We start from the raw sequence: 16,472 nt of genomic DNA, 5'->3' as shown, positions 1-16,472 counted from the left end.
TCTTCTCCTCTAACGGTAACAAACTTTCAGATCCAATCTAAGTTTGGTTTTTGGAGACTGAGATCGAGCTTTGAGATTGAGAGTTTAAAATCGAGATTATTCCCAGTTAAGTCTTCCACTCCGGTGGATCTAATCCTATTTTTTTCACCCTGGGCCGGAGGTCCCTTCCACCACTCCATTTTTGAGTGATGGCCGAGTTGGGCCGTTTGGGAATAAAAACGGGTGTGATGAGAATGTTATTGTAATCTCTCTCTCTCTCTCTCTCTCTGCTCTCTCTTCTCCTCTAACGGTAACAAACTTTCGGATCCAATCTAAGTTTGGTTTTTGGAGACTGAGATCGAGCTTTGAGATTGAGAGTTTGAGATCGAGATTATTCCCGGTTAAGTCTTCCACTCCAGTGGATCTAACCCTATTTTTTTCACCCTGGGCCGGAGGTCCCTTCCACCTCGGTGGATATGAAACAGCCTCTCTACTTTTAAGTAGGGGTAAGGACTGTCTACATCATACCTCCCTCATACCCCAGCATTGTTGTTGTAGTTTTTGAGTGTGATGGAGTAATGGGTTGAGAATGGTTTTATGAGTAGTAAATCACATAGCGATTATGGTTTATGACATCCATGAAATCAAACTTTAAGAGTAAGGACCCGTTTTTTTTTTTAGTCATTAAGTGTTTGGTGTATTAAGTGACTGAATGTATAAGTAATGTTTATATGTATTAAGTAAAAAAATATATATAATTGACAGTTATTTTTATTTAATAAATAAAAAAAATGAAATTTGACTTAATTATTAAGTTCTTAACTATTAAGTTTATTAAGTAAAAAGTAAACGGGTCCTAATAACTCAATAGTAAACCACTTCCATAGACTATAAGGGGGTGTTTGGTAAAAGGGAATTATAGAGAATGAAAAAGTAATATTGAATGAAAATAGTGAGAAAGAGAATGACTATTTGGAAAGAGAACGGATTATGTTGTTTGGTACCCACAAAAAATGAATATATAAAAAAGTAAAAATTAAAATAATAATGCATTTATTACATATGTTAAGTCTGGGATTCGCTGAAGGAGACTTGACAATCTGACACATGTCGTCAGCAATTCTCTAGCAAGTCATCAGCAGATGAAGAGACTTGTTCAGCGGGATGCATGCTGATCTAAGTTTGTCATGGCGGGAAATATTCAAACTACATGAAGACAAAAAGGTCACGTGGTGGTTAACCAACTTTAATTTACCCTGAATGGTAATGTACATGTTGGGACCAAAGCAAGGGTTCTCTCTCTCTCACCCGATTTGGTATAGAAGACAATGGGCACATGATTTAAGTACCATGAGCCAATTGAAAGTCGACAACCACCATCAAGTCGCAATCAAAGCAGGCTGTGTTGCCCCAAGTCTTCCCCTATATAAAGCAACACGACCACATAGTATTAAGTGCGTCTGGCCAACTTAAAAGTATGTGTCACTTGAAATTGTCTAAGTTTTTCTAGAATATTTAGACTTAGCAATTATCTATGTTCTTTTGTATTCTTGTAAGTCAAGTGTAAGATCAACCATGTATTCATCGTTTAATAAATGATACATATGATTATCCTTGCATAGATGTATTGCAATTGAACTTTACATTGTTCTTGTTACTTACTTACTTTCTTTCTTGTATACTTAATTAAAACATAAGTTGTGCATTCGTGGACCGTCAAGTGGTATCAGAGCCATCCGTTCCTAAATCATTGGAACAAGATCTATTTGCCTTCTTTTGTTTATATTTAAGATTTCTGTTCTTTAATTCCTCTTAATTTCTTTTTAACAAGAACCATGTCTTCTGTTCCCGGCCTTGTGAACACACGTGACTTTGGCTACGTGTCGACACCTCCTAAGTTCGAGCCCAAAGATTTTGGGTCTTGGAAGGAGAGAATGCTTCTACACATCGCTGGTGTGGAACCCTATTTAATGACTATATTAACTGAGGGTCCATACGTACCGATGTATGTCCAAAGGACTCCAGGAGCTACACCTGAAGCTCCTGAAATAGTCACTGACCTGGTTAAACCAGAGGTCCAATGGACAGATGAAGAAAGAAAGCTGGTAAATCTTGATGCTAGACTTAAAAACATGATTATAGTTACCCTCCCTACTGAAATCATGAAACTGGTCATCAAGTATCCCTCTTCAAAGGAAGTATGGGATAGACTCGTCAGCACCTATGAAGGTTCTGCTGACCTCATTAAAATCAAGAAAACATGATTATAGTTACCCTCCCTATTGAAATCATGAAACTGGTCATCAAGTATCCCTCTTCAAAGGAAGTATGGGATAGACTCGTCAGCACCTATGAAGGTTCTGCTGACCTCATTAAAATCAAGAAAATTGATTTGAAAAGAGCTTATGAAAATTTCTTCTCCCTTCCCGATGAAAGTCTTGAGAGCACCTACACTCGCTTTAAAGGATTGCTCAATGATATGACAAATGTTGGCATTACCCATGATAACTTTAAGGTATGTCACAAATTCATTGATTCTCTTCCTCTTAAGTGGCAAAACTTAAGACAAACTCTTCGTACAACGAAGAAAATCCAAGACTTTGATCTTGAAGAACTTTTTGGCACTCTTCAATTCGAAGAAAGAGCATTGGCTGAAAATATTCGAGCGTCTGCTGATGCCAAAAGACATGCTGGCTCTTCCTCTTCTTCTTCAGTAAGCATCTCTCCTCATCCAATTTCTGACCCTATTGCTCTTGTTTCCACTGAGTCCATCGATCTCTATGATGGTGCCAGTACCTCTAATCTTCCAGCATCAATTCAGACTCTCATAAATGAGCTGGATGATGAAAAAAAACAAGAAATGTTTAATGACTTCATGGGCTTTGCCCTAGTTGCTGGAAGAAAATACTCAAAAAGATGGAATAATCGAAAAACGATCACTTCCCTCAAACCTCCTGTTGACAAATCACAGGAAGAGTGCTGGAGGTGTGGCAGGAAAGGCCACTATCAAAAGGAGTGTAGAGTCTCCTTACCCAATCCTGCTGCCTCCAAAACTAATCCTTCCAAATCTGCTGATGAATATAGGAACAAATATTATCAGCTGAAGGCAAAGGTTGTTGAAACAGAGGATAAAGTCCCAGCAAAAGGACTGATTGCTAAAGAACATGATTGGGCTGACTCAGATGATTCTGATGATGACGATTATGTTGATGCCATATGCCTTATGGCACTTGCTGACAGTGATGCTCTGACCAAGGATCAAGTCTCCTCTAGTCAGTGGGTAAACGTCACTGTTAAAAAGGTACACTCTCTTCTCTCTTCGTCTAATCAAGACAAGACCAAAATAATTGAGTCTTTGTCTTGTGATCTTCAGTTCGTAGAAAGTCTACGTGTTGAACTTCAATCTAAACTTAACTCTGCTGAAATAGAGTTGAGTGAAAAATCTGAAAAACTTATGAAATTGAAAAATGTTCATGTTGAACTTCAATCTCATGAGTTGATGACTCAAAAACTTCAACTTGAGAATGAATCTCTCAAGGCTGAAGTCTCTAATTTAAAGAAGATTGTGACCTCCTGGTCAAAGGCTTCTAAATTTCATCATCATTGCTTGAGCGAACAAGTCCCTGCTCAAGTACAAGTGGTAATTGGTGGCAATTTTGATGCTGCTGCCTCCATTGCTGACTCCTTTAAAGATGATGTAAAGCCTGAAGTATCCATTCCTCCACCTTGTTCATCTTCTATCTCACTGGATGAAATAAAAAAGTGGTATTTTGTCAAGGGACAAAATGACTATCATGCTGAGATGGACATCAAAGCTTCAGCATCTTCCAGTGTTTCCTCCTCTTTAAATGCTAAAAGTACTAGTCCTTCTACCAGTACTTTCAACATGTTCTCCCATCTCCCTATTGTTGGCATGATGCCACATGAAGGGAGAGTTCAAAATTCTCCACCAAGAACCTTTAATGGAGATATCTCTAGTGATGGGTATGTACCCATTGCTTCTCAGCAGCACCATTGCTGCTCCTATGACTATGGTATCCCTCAGCAAGACCATCATGTCTGTCAGCAACTTTCTGGTGCTAAATCTTCTCAACTTGAACCTTCTCATACAAATTCTATGTCAGAACAAGTATACAGAAGGGTTAGGTTCGCTGATGAAAGACAACAGCAAGTACCTCCCACAAAGGGTGTACATGCTGATGCTGTATCTCATTCCTTACCTCCAAAATCAAATCCAAGGCATGTTACTCCAAAAAGAGGAAGACAGACTTCTCAAAATAGACCTATAACTCCTCAGCAAGGATATTTGCCTCATCAACAAACAAGGTCTATTACTCCTCAAAGAGGACATGTGCCCTCTCAGCAGTATCAATCCTCTTTTTCCAACAAGGAGTATCTACCTCATAGGCAATTGAGGTCGACCACTCCAAAACGTCAAGTCAGATCCACAACTCCTATTAGTGAGAATCTGCCTCAGCAGGGTTCCTCCTCTTTTCATCCTGCTGGGAAGCAAGCATGGACCATGATTAGAGGACATCAGCCTCCTCAAAATCATCATGGTGAATCCATACTTGGCCCTGTTCCTCAAATGCCCCCTCCTAAGCTTAGACAAAGGAATAAGTCCAAGTCTAAGCAAAAGAGCAAGGCTTCCTTTTCCTCATCTCCTCAAATAAATGAACTCACTCAGCGAGTGAATGATCTTTCATCTCAACTGAGGGATTTTCTAAGTCAAGGCAATTCCTCTGACAATAAATGCTATCTCTGTAGCAGCAGAGGACATGTTGCTTCTGAATGTGTTCTTTTCTGTCCAAAAGATGCTCCAGCAGTTGTATGTGTACCTAAAATTCCCACCACTGCTGAAACATCTTCCTCTTCTAACAGGATCAGTGAGAACCTCTCTACTGAACCAGTTATCAGTGACTCCTCCTCTGTCACTAATTCAAGTATTGCTGACTACATTGCTGCTCGGCGCATTGAAATTCCTCATTCTCAAAGGGTTGTTTCAAATGCTTGGGGGCAACCCTCAATGCTGGTTGAATTCAGTGCTCCTGATGTTGTGAGCAGCTTTGCTTACCTTCATAGTAATGAAACCAGCATTCTGCCCACAAGTGAAGAAAATCCTATCCCTGTCTCTGTGGGAAATCACCTTACTCTGGTGGAAGCTCTCTCTATAGAGCCTACTTCCTCCCCTGAAGTACCTCCAGAAAATCCTGCTGACATAGGTTTGGATGAATAAAGTGATCCTTATCCTCTTTTCATCCATGTAGGGCTCGCTAGGTAAAGGAGTGTGGTATTTGGACAGCGACTGTTCAAAACACATGACTGGCTTAAAATCCCTGCTGGATGACTATACTGAGGCACCTGGTCCTACAGTGGTGTTTGGTGATAACTCTACTGGCCAGACTGAAGGATATGGTCTTCTTTCTAATGGCCTTATAAAATTCTCAAAAGTTGCTTATGTAAATGGATTAAAGCATAATCTCATCAGCATAAGTCAACTATGTGATGCTGACTACAAAGTAATCCTTGATAAGCATCAAGGCACCGTAGTAAACATCAACAAGGAAGTCGTCTTGGTTGCTCCAAGAAAAAGAGATGTATATCTTGTAGACTTCACTCCTATCAAAACTGATAGTGAGACTTGTTTCTTTGCTAAGTCAGCATCTAAGTTAAATTGGTTACGGCACAAGCGTATGTCGCATGTGAATTTCAAAACCATAAACTCACTGGCCAAAAAGAACCTTGTTCGTGGCCTTCCTCCTCTCTCTTTTGAAAAAGATAGGCTTTGTGGTGCTTGTGAAAAAGGCAAATGCCATAGAGCTACTTTTAAAACTAAACAAGCCAACTCTGTTAAGGGTTGTTTTCACCTTCTTCACATGGACCTTTTTGGTCCAGTGAATGTCCAAAGTCTAAAGGGTAGCAGATACACTTTAGTAATTGTGGATGAATATTCACGATATACTTGGACAATTTTCCTTAATTCTAAGAGTGATGTTGCTGATGAAATCATCAAATTCATTAAGAAAATGGAAAATCTCAATGGCATAAGGGTCAAAGAGCTCAGAAGTGATCATGGCACTGAGTTTAGAAACCACACTCTTGAAACCTTCTGTGCTGATCAAGGGATCTCACAAAACTTCTCTTCCACTAGAACTCCTGAGCAAAACGGTGTTGCTGAAAGGAGAAATAGAACTCTTATAGAGGCAGCACGCACTATGCTCAGTAAGTCCTCTCTTCCAAATAGGTTTTGGGCTGAAGCAGTCAACACTGCTTGTCACACCCAAAATAGATGCCTCATTGTCAAAAGACATGACAAAACTGCATATGAAGTTTTAAGAGGAAAGAAACCTCAAATCAAAATACTCGTCTTCAAAAAGTGGATGAATCAATTCATGTCACTTTTGATGAAAGCTCTTCTGCTCTTAAAGATATCCAGCCATCTTCTACTGAAGAAATCTTCAATGAGTTCATCAACCCTCCTATGGAGGATGCTGACTCATTTGTCGATGCTTCTTGCTCGTCTCCTACTGAACAGCAACTCACTGAGGAGAGTTCAGCAGACCATGAGCTGGAGCAAGTTGCTACTCATATCTATACGATTGAGCTAGTTGAGCCTATCTTAAGGTCAATCCATGCAACATCTGTCAAACCTAGATCACTGGCTGATGATGTGCAAGTTGATAACTCTGCTGATGAAGAGTATCATGATGCTTCAGCTTACACTGAAGACATGGTGTCTGCTGATGACCCCATCACTGAAAACTTAAATCAACCAAATGGCTCCACTGATCAAGCTTCTCTTAATCCTTCAATTACCATTGATTTTTCCTCTTATTCTTCTCCTGCTGATCCCATGCAAACATCTTCCGCTGCCCCTCTAGGTTCATCAAGTGTTCCATCACTTAAATGGACTTCAAGTCATCCTGCTCACCAGATTATTGGTGATCCTCAGCAGGGCATTGTGACTAGATCAACGACTAGAAACACATGCCTATATGTTAATTTCTTGTCAATGATAACTCTTAAGAATATTGGAGAAGCCATGGTTGACCCATCTTGGGTTGCTGCCATGCAAGAAGAACTAACTCAATTCCAAAGACAGCATGTTTGGTTCTTAGTTCCTCTTCCTCTTGGCAAAGAACCCATTGGAACTAAGTGGGTTTATAGGAATAAAATGGATGAAGATGGTGTTGTCATTCGCAACAAGGCTAGGTTAGTAGCTCAAGGGTACCTTCAAGAAGAAGGAGTCGACTATGACGAAACCTTTGCACCAGTGGCTAGACTTGAAGCAATACGCTTATTCCTGGCACATGCTGCTTATCGAAACTTCACAGTATATCAAATGGATGTCAAGAGTGCCTTCCTAAATGGAAAACTCGAAGAAGAAGTTTATGTGGAGCAGCCACCTGGTTTTGAAGATCTAACCAAGCCAAACCACGTCTATCGTCTTTCAAAGCATTATATGGTCTTAAACAAGCTCCCAGAGCTTGGTATGACACTCTCTCTGAATTTCTTCTCTCTCATGAGTTTCAGCGAGGATCTATGGACTCCACCCTTTTTATCTTTAAGAAGGGTGCTCATGTTCTCTATGTACAAATATATGTCGATGACATTATATTTGGATCCTCCAGTAAGAAACTTTGCAACAAATTTAGCTCACTAATGTCCTCTCATTTTTAAATGAGCATGATGGGTGAGCTAACCTTCTTCCTTGGTTTACAAATTCGCCAGCTTACTGATGGCATCTTCATAAACCAAGAAAAATATATTCGAGACATGCTGGCCAAATTTGATATGTCTAATATCACTACAAAGTCTACTCCCATGTCTCCTCCTAATAATCTCCATGCTGACCTTGATGGAAAGCATGTGAATCCCACATTCTATCGTGGAATGATTGGCTCTCTAATGTATCTCACAGCGAGTCGTCCCGACATTATGTTTGCTACTTGCCTTTGTGCAAGGTATCAAGCATCCCCAAGGGAGTCCCATCTTCTCGCTGTCAAACGTATCTTCAAATATCTCAAAGGAACTTCCTCTTTAGGTCTCTAGTATCCCAAGGATTCTACCTTTGACTTAGTTGCATACTCTGACTCTGACTATGCTGGATGCATGTTAGATAGGAAAAGTACCAGTGGTGGATGTCAATTGTTGGGGGGAAGGCTGACTAGTTGGTCTAGTAAGAAACAGCATACAGTTTCCATCTCCACTGCTGAAGCAGAGTATGTGTCTGCAGCAAGTTGTTGTGCACAAGTCCTTTGGATGAAAAACCAACTTGCTGACTATGACCTAAATTTTTCCAAAATCCCCATCATGTGTGATAACACAAGTGCTATTGCTATCACACATAATCCTGTTCAGCATTCCAAAACTAAACATATTGACATTAGGTATCACTTCATTCGTGATCATGTCATGAAAGGGGATGTTGAAATTTACTTCATCCCCACTAATGACCAACTAGCTGATATCTTCACTAAACCTTTAGATGAAAAGAGATTCAAGGATCTCGTCAGCAGGTTGGGTATGTTAAATGGTGATTTTACAAATTCAACATGATCACTCATGTTTTCCTGCCCATATTCCTTTTATGAAGATGAGCAGCGGCTTCTTAAGTCAAAGATTATCAGCGAGCTCTTCCTTCTACTCGCTGATCCCTGTTGCTTTGGGAAAAAGCAAAATAAAGGCAATGGAAAGTCAAAAGTTTCCATCTAGTCCAGCAGCAAACGGCTGCTGGTAAAGACGTCTAAAATCCGTTGATCCCTAATGCTTTGGGAAAAAGCATAACAAAAGTAATAGGGTGCTGAAAGTCCCTATCTAGTCCAGCAGCAAACGGCTGCTGGTAAAGACGTCTAAAATCCGTTGATCCCTGATGCTTTGGGAAAAAGCATAACAAAAGTAATAGGGTGCTGAAAGTCTCTATCTAGTCCAGCAGCAAACGGCTGCTGGTAAAGACTTCTAAAATCCGTTTATGGCTGACAATTTGCCAAAAATTGTGTAATGATCATCAGCATCCACCTCTTTGGTTTTTGTGGTGCTGATCAAAATTTGGTAACCATTATTTATCAAAACCATACAACTCTTCAGTGGGTACCTCAAGTTATCTGAGTGTATTCCACTACGTATTTTTGTTAATTTTATATTATATATCTCTCAAACGGTTACCTCGATTTTCTCCCAAATGGGCAACTTGTACACTGTATACGCCGTATGAACTCGAGTGCAGTTGAAATCGTGGTTCTTCTGGTCACATCATACATCTCTCATACGTATATAGGTACAGTGTCCTTTTATTTCAAAATAATATTTTTTGTTGCCACGTATGAAAGAGAGTACCCACTACAACTCACTTTTACAGTTATGGGACCCATATCCATGCCATATATATGCAAATCTCTTCCATCTCACCCTCTCTTACGTTCATTTCTTTCCAATAATCTTTCACATCCTCTTAAACTCTTCATATTCTCTCAAATCTTTCTCATTTCCTTGCAATATTCATTCACTCTAATCTTTCATCACTTTCATCAAAAAAAATGACTTCTTCATCTGAACAACAAAACATTTCTTATCTCAACTCCAAGGTATATGATAATGAAGGCATAAATCCTTCTAATCAAGTATCTTTCCAAGCATCAAAACTGGTCATTAAGGCCAACAACTATCTGGGATCTGTAGAGATCCCATCAAAAATAAAGGGGTACTTCTCCATGTTGGATTTCATTATGGGATGCCCTGCCAGAAAGGCCATCTATTCTGACCCAAAAGAGATGTGTGTCCACCTCCTTAGAGAGTTTTGGTGGACATGTGATTACAAGGTCGCCAGTAGCACCATCACTGGAACTGTACTGAAAGGAGAACACACTATCTCCATCTCGGTAGATTCGTTGAGAGATGCTCTTCGTCTTCCCAAACAATCGGAAGAGCATCCATATGTGGAGTTGGTCCCCATTGGAGTGTGGAAGGAATGGTTGTTAACCATTGGTTATGGGACCAACACTGAACCTGCACAACCTGTGCACAGCAACCCTCAGAAGAAATATCTGCCGGGTGTATGGAGGCTGCTGTTCACCCATGTAATTCAGTGTCTGGGTGGCAACAGTGGCTCTTTTGATCAGGCCACTACATGCAGATGATTTATGAGCTGGCAAATGGTCGCAACATTGACTTTGCCAGCGTAATTTTTGAAGATTTAAAGGGGAAGGTCACTATCAAGAACAGATCAAACTCTGTCCCCTTCACTCGCTTTCTCTCACTGATTCTCAAGAAGGAGCTGAAAGAAAAGTATCTCCCTGAAGGGGCACAATTCATCCTCTCTCCCAGGGTTGCAAGCTCTGTGTACAAGATTCCAGCTTGTGATCCTGAACAATTTGATTCCAAGTACGCTGTGCTCACCCCAAGAATGAAACAGGTACTTTATTCTGTATATCCTGATGTATATAGACCCAATCTGCTGGAGCTGGTATGCTGATAATCCCCCCCAGCAACCTCCAAAGCTCCCAAGAAAACCAAAACACTTTCTTCTTCTTCCACTTCACCTCCTGCTGCTGTCCCAAAACAGCAGCAGCGAGTATCAAAGGGCAAAACTACTAAGGTTAAGAAGTCCTCACTGCCCAAGGACAATAGAGACCCAGCCAGCCCATCAGCAGCCTCAAAAAAGGCTGCTGACGAGAAAAAGGGTAACCGCAAGCAGCCACCTCAAACTTCTGTAGGCGAGGTTGGTGAAGATCAAGGGCCACCCCAGCCCATTAGAGTTGAGTCAACCGAATTAATCATTCCCTCTTCTTCTCAACCCTCTGAGTCGTTGTCAGCAGCCATATCACAGGTGATGCTAGAGACAACAAAATCTACGGCCGATGATGCTTTGGTGATACAACACACTGAAGCTGAGGCACCCGGTTCCCCTACCCCTCTAAATATTTCTGGAGAAGGGATGGCTGTTGAAGGTAGTGGTGTAGAGGAAGGTGAAAATGTTGAAGGGGATGATGATGAAAGTGATCTGGATTTGGGAGAGTTTGTGGCGGATGAATTCCAGCTGGATTCCTCCATTCAGGCTGATGAAATGGAAGCAAGTGATATGGAGGTGGATGAAGAGGCTGCTGCTGCTGATAGTGAAAAAGCAGCAGCCGTAAATGATAATGTAGAAGTTGCTGCTGCTGACAACATTGCAGCAGCGACTAACGAAAGTGCACAAGAAGTTGCTGCTGATGATAATGCAGCAGCTAATACCGAAGTAACTGAGGTGCAACCTCAAGTCACGCCTGTCGATTCTCAAATCGTTGACAGGCTGACTAGAGTTGAACACCAGCTGAATGATCTCACCAAGGCTGCCACAATCGCTGTACAACTCAAAACTCATGAAGATCACATATTGGTGAAGATCTTGGAGAACTGGTACAGCAAGCAGAATGAAAACACTGCCAGCTTTGAGACAATAAAAGAAAAATCTGTGTCTATGGCTGCTGATCAAGAAAAACTTCGCACCTACACAAACTCTATCAAAAGGGATCAGCAAGTCATTCGTGGGCTCTCTCGATCGCTGTGCAAAATTGGACCTGCTGTACGGTTCTTAGCACAAAAAGCATGCAGCAGTAGTTAATCCGCTGCTGCTGAAGTAAAAACTATGGCCAACCTGGTTTCTCGTCTTTCCACCCAGGTTGAAGAAAACACCAAGGCTATCAATGCCTTGGAAACCACTGTGGCCAGTCTTCCTCCTCCTCAAGTTTCATTTACTGAGGAAGATCGTAAGTGCCAACAAAAATTGGAGCAAGAAGTTGGAGATATCAAGAAGATGTTGTCCCAACTTCTCTAGCAGCAGGCAGCTCCAGCAGCAACGATGGAGGTAGAAGTTAATGATACTACCTCCAAGAGGGAGAAAGTGGATGCTTCTGTAATGGCACTTGTTAGTGAAGCAGTAAACAAAGCTGTTAATGACATTTATGAAGCTTCAGCTGACAAGATTGTAAATGAGGAAAACACTGTAGCGGCCACTGATGAACTGGCAATAGTGGCCGTCAGTGAAGAAAAGGTGGATTCTCCCCCTGCTGATACTGAGGGGGAGACAAGAACTGATGTTCTCCCTGCTAGCGTTAAGGGGGAGACGGCTGTAGAAGCATCTGCTGAGGGGGAGCAACAACTGATAGTTGCTGAAGCTCCCCAAGTTGAAGAAGAGGAAATGAGTCCTCGTGCAGTCAGGGCAGCCTAGGAAACCGGTTTTGCACAAGAAATGGCCAGGGTCACATCCAGGGAAGTGCTCAATATTTTCCATCCTCGCTTCCTCGGAAATGCTGAAGTGTCTAAAATAACAGCAGCTCAGAGAAAGCAGCTGACTGATACCGGTTTTCTCCATCCCTCGCCGCTGACTGCATAGAATACATCCATCACATCCCCAGCAGGAAATCAATTTCAAGTCATTGATGTTTTATCAATCACTGCTGAGGGAAAAACTCAAGAGGAGGCCCTGGAAGAGCTGGATAGACTGAAAGCTAATAAGGAAAATGAGAAGAAAAACCTTGAATACATTAAGCAGCTGGCCCTCTTGGAGAAGGATGAGATGGATGGAGAGCAAAGAATGTTGCTAACCACTGGTGGGCCTGAAGCTCTCTATAGACAAAAGCAAGCTGATGTAGAGTAGCAATTAAAAGAAAAAAGAGAAAAATTCGAAGTAGAAAAGGCCAGGTGATTGAAAATCATGAATGATAGGAAGAGGCCAGAGCGAATCACAGCTGCTGAAGTTCACAAAGCTGCCATGGGAACGAAAACCAATCTGAAGTTCCTAAGAGAAGGGCACAGTGCTCCAACTAAGATTGAAGATGTAAAATTAACTAACTTGGGAGCTTCAGAATGGTATGAAATCTATTTGATCATCAAGGATAAGAAGGCTGCCAGTTATGAACAACTTCAAGGGATGCTGAAGAATTATTTTGAAAAAGCACTGAAGTTCGAAACAAAATTCAAGGCAGACCTTCCCATGCTAAGGGCAGTTTTTGGTTCTCCAACAGCTGTCTCTTCCTCAGCAGGCAAACGTGTCCCAAAAAGAAAGCTTGCTGCCCAACCTTTGCCTGCTGACCTTCCTCCTATCTCTGGTGATGCAGCATTAAATTTGAGGCTTCCTCCCAGGTGTTCTTTTGAAGAAGGAAGAATACTTGAAGACCCTGCTGGCATTTTCTTCCAAAATTTCATAAATGATCAACTCTTTTTCAGACTGGCCGAAATTGAACAAGCATCCACTGGTTTCCTGATCAGCATCAGAAGAAGATTTGCAAAGATGATCAGTGCTCACTCAGTAATCAGCAGGATTGATGAGGAAATGATGAAGCCAGCAAGAAGAGATGATCCAGTACTTAGAATTGCCAAGCAGGAAGATGCTTGGGAGATAGAGGCAGCAAATCTTTAGATGTCTATTTTGTAAAAGCTTTATGCTCAACTTGTAATTCACTTCAATGATATAAAAAGACATCTTCAGCTCATATTCATTCTTTCTTATCTTTGTCTAAAGTAATTGTCATTCAGCGAGTCTCCTCAGCAAATAGAGGGAGATTGTTAAGTCTGGGATTCGCTGAAGGAGACTTGACAATCTGACACATGTCGTCAGCAATTCTCTAGCAAGTCATCAGCAGATGAAGAGACTTGTTCAGCGGGATGCATGCTGATCTAAGTTTGTCATGGTAGGAAATATTCAAACTACATGAAGACAAAAAGGTCACGTGATGGTTAACCAACTGTAATTTACCCTGAATGGTAATGTACATGTTGGGACCAAAGCAAGGGTTCTCTCTCTCTCTCACCCGATTTGGTATAGAAGACAATGGGCACATGATTTAAGTACCATGAGCCAATTGGAAGTCGACAACTACCATCAAGTCGCAATCAAAGTAGGCTGTGTTGCCCCAAGTCTTCCCCTATATAAAGCAACACAGCCACATAGTATTAAGTGCGTCTGGCCATCTTAAAAGTGTGTGTCACTTTTAATTAATGGGGAGAATGGGGAGAATGGAATTGATTCTCCCTTCTCCTTTCTCATTCCCTTTCTTCAATGTTAACAAACAAGAGAAGTCTTTCTCATTCTCTTTCTCCTCTTTCCATTCCATCATACCAAACATCCCCTAAGACCAACGGCATATTGAAGTGACTATGCAGATTGCAGACCTTCTGATGTATTGGGCCGGCATATTCGTCGGCGTATTAGCCAAAGTGGTGTCCACCGTGCCGAGCCTTTTTATGAGTAAAGATGGTCTAAGGCATAAAGTTGTTGCTTATACTAACAACATCTAACCTGTACCGATTGATCATGAAAAAAACAAGTAATTTTACCTGACAAAACAGTTATCGAAGAAAACATAAGCACCATTTCCGGTCAAGCAGCTTGCTAATTCAGACACAGCAGCATCAAAACAAGCCAAACACTGTGCTGTTGAGAGGTAGTTCCTGCATTGGGCAGCTCCAAAGACCGAGTCCCCCTCGGCTAAACTCTGTGCTCTAGCATATAAAACATCATTACCAGATAACTGCCTTCTGATTTCTGATAGAGTGAAGTTGCGGTTATTCATAAAATTTGAAAGAACCATTGGAGCGTTACCACCGCAAAATGACCCAATGGGTCTGTTTGTATTGTTTGAGTTGTTCAGCTGTGACATTCCAGACCTCATCAGGGTCAATAGAAGGAATGCAACCAAAAGTGCCATCATATCTCACTATGAGAAATATGAAAATTTTAATCATATAAAGTTGTAGAGCAATATGACTTTTTATACATGTTTGTGTAATATCATAATAGATATTGCATCACAGAATATGTGATTTTTGGTCAGACTAAAAATAAATTGTTGATGGTGACTAATGGGCTTATTCCTGGTGACCCGGTCCACACACAGCATCACATCGGTATTTAAAATATGGTACTTTATATAAACCAGGATTTGTTTATCACTTACTAGTCTTAGCCCCGTATGAAAATGTGAAAAGTGTAAGACAACGATTTACTAATATCTGACTAATTAATAAATACAATTGAAGAGTTTGTGTATATAGCAATTTATAATATGTTTTTTTAACAGTTAGTCGGTATTCGACATCAGGAAACACCTCACTGTATAATGGTGAAGCCTTGCACGTAACTCTAGACTACGAGATGTAGACCATAAGCCGTTACAGGATTCAGTAGAAAAAACCCACAAACTTGTAAGTCATGAGAGTCAAACCCAAAACCAATAGGAAAAACCAGGGATGCATCTGGCAGTTGAGCTAGCTTCATTTGCTAATTAATATGTTAGAATTATTAATTTTGTGAGACACATGGTTGATGGCATTGATAAGATCTTTGACCTCCTAAATTTATCAAGTTTCGATTCTCACTTCCTATATTTATACGGGTGGATTAATTGGGAGGCTTTCTGGAAATCCTGGGTTTCCATCCTCTTCATGTAATTTAGGTTCGGAATAGTATGAATTTCTACATAGACTTTAAAACGAGTTAATAGTTAATAATTAGGATTTGAAGATGGTTAAAACATAAACTTAATGATAAGATGAAAACATATGTCATGAGAAAATAATGAGGAGTAAGAAAATACATAATTCATGTGTTAGTCATTTAATACATTAGTCATATCTTTAGGCTTAATTTTTAGGTCTCTTAATTATATTTAATGTTTTAGATGTTTTACACATGTATCATGAGTTTTTTTTCTCTCTTAATCTTTAACATTTTTAAGCCTATATTAGACATGCTAATTAAGTCCATTAAACATTTCATTGTAAATATTACCCCCTTCATCCCAATTTAAATGTCTTATTTTGACTTTTAAAATATTTTTATCGCAACTTTGATTATAAAATTTTTTGTATGTGTCATACAATAATTAATGTAAAATATATAGATAGATTATCTTTAGATGTATTTTCACTGGTATAAGTTTCATTAGATATTAAATAGGAACGGAAGGAGTAATAAAAAGAATTTGTTTTGAAAATATTAGCGTTGAATAGGACTAGCATGATTTGAATTCTGTTCCATATATTTTCTTAAATTTTACTTTGAATGAGATAATTATAACTAACAATTGGTTGAAAAAAATTGGAATCTTAACTATAATATAATCAATCGTTTGTCCTAAAATTCAATTTTTTTAATATATGTACTGTCAAATGATAGAGACTTAATAAACTCCGTTTAGGTGAGTTGGTCTGGGTATTTTTTAAGTTCTAAATCCACTATGTGGACCTGAGGGGTAAGTTTTTTTCCAAGGTTTCGGATTCGAGTTTTGAGTTTCTCATCTTAAAATATTTTCCATGATGAAGGCTGGAGGTCCAGCAAATCGCTGGTTAATATTGTCTCCAGCACGTTTGAAACTTTGAATCGAAACTAACTTTAGTGCTAATTGCTAAATGAAAATCTGTTGTTAATAAATAAAAATGAAAATCTTGCGGGTTCCACACAAGTCACAACTTATGCCTTACCCTTGACTAGTGGCTCTCATTGCCTAAAAGGCTAA

At 40.1% G+C, this 16,472-nt stretch overlaps 1 pseudogene; it reads right to left on the bottom strand.

The window, feature by feature from the left end:
- The window catches only part of LOC122604604, a 34,774-nt pseudogene extending 20,041 nt beyond the window's left edge, over window positions 1-14,733 (bottom strand).
- Between the last annotated feature and the right edge of the window lie 1,739 nt (window positions 14,734-16,472).

This window comes from Erigeron canadensis, chromosome 6, assembly GCF_010389155.1.
Source record: "Erigeron canadensis isolate Cc75 chromosome 6, C_canadensis_v1, whole genome shotgun sequence".
NCBI lineage: Eukaryota > Viridiplantae > Streptophyta > Magnoliopsida > Asterales > Asteraceae > Erigeron > Erigeron canadensis.
The sequence above is the reverse complement of the archived record's forward strand: the minus strand, read 5'-3'. Positions and strand labels throughout refer to the sequence as shown.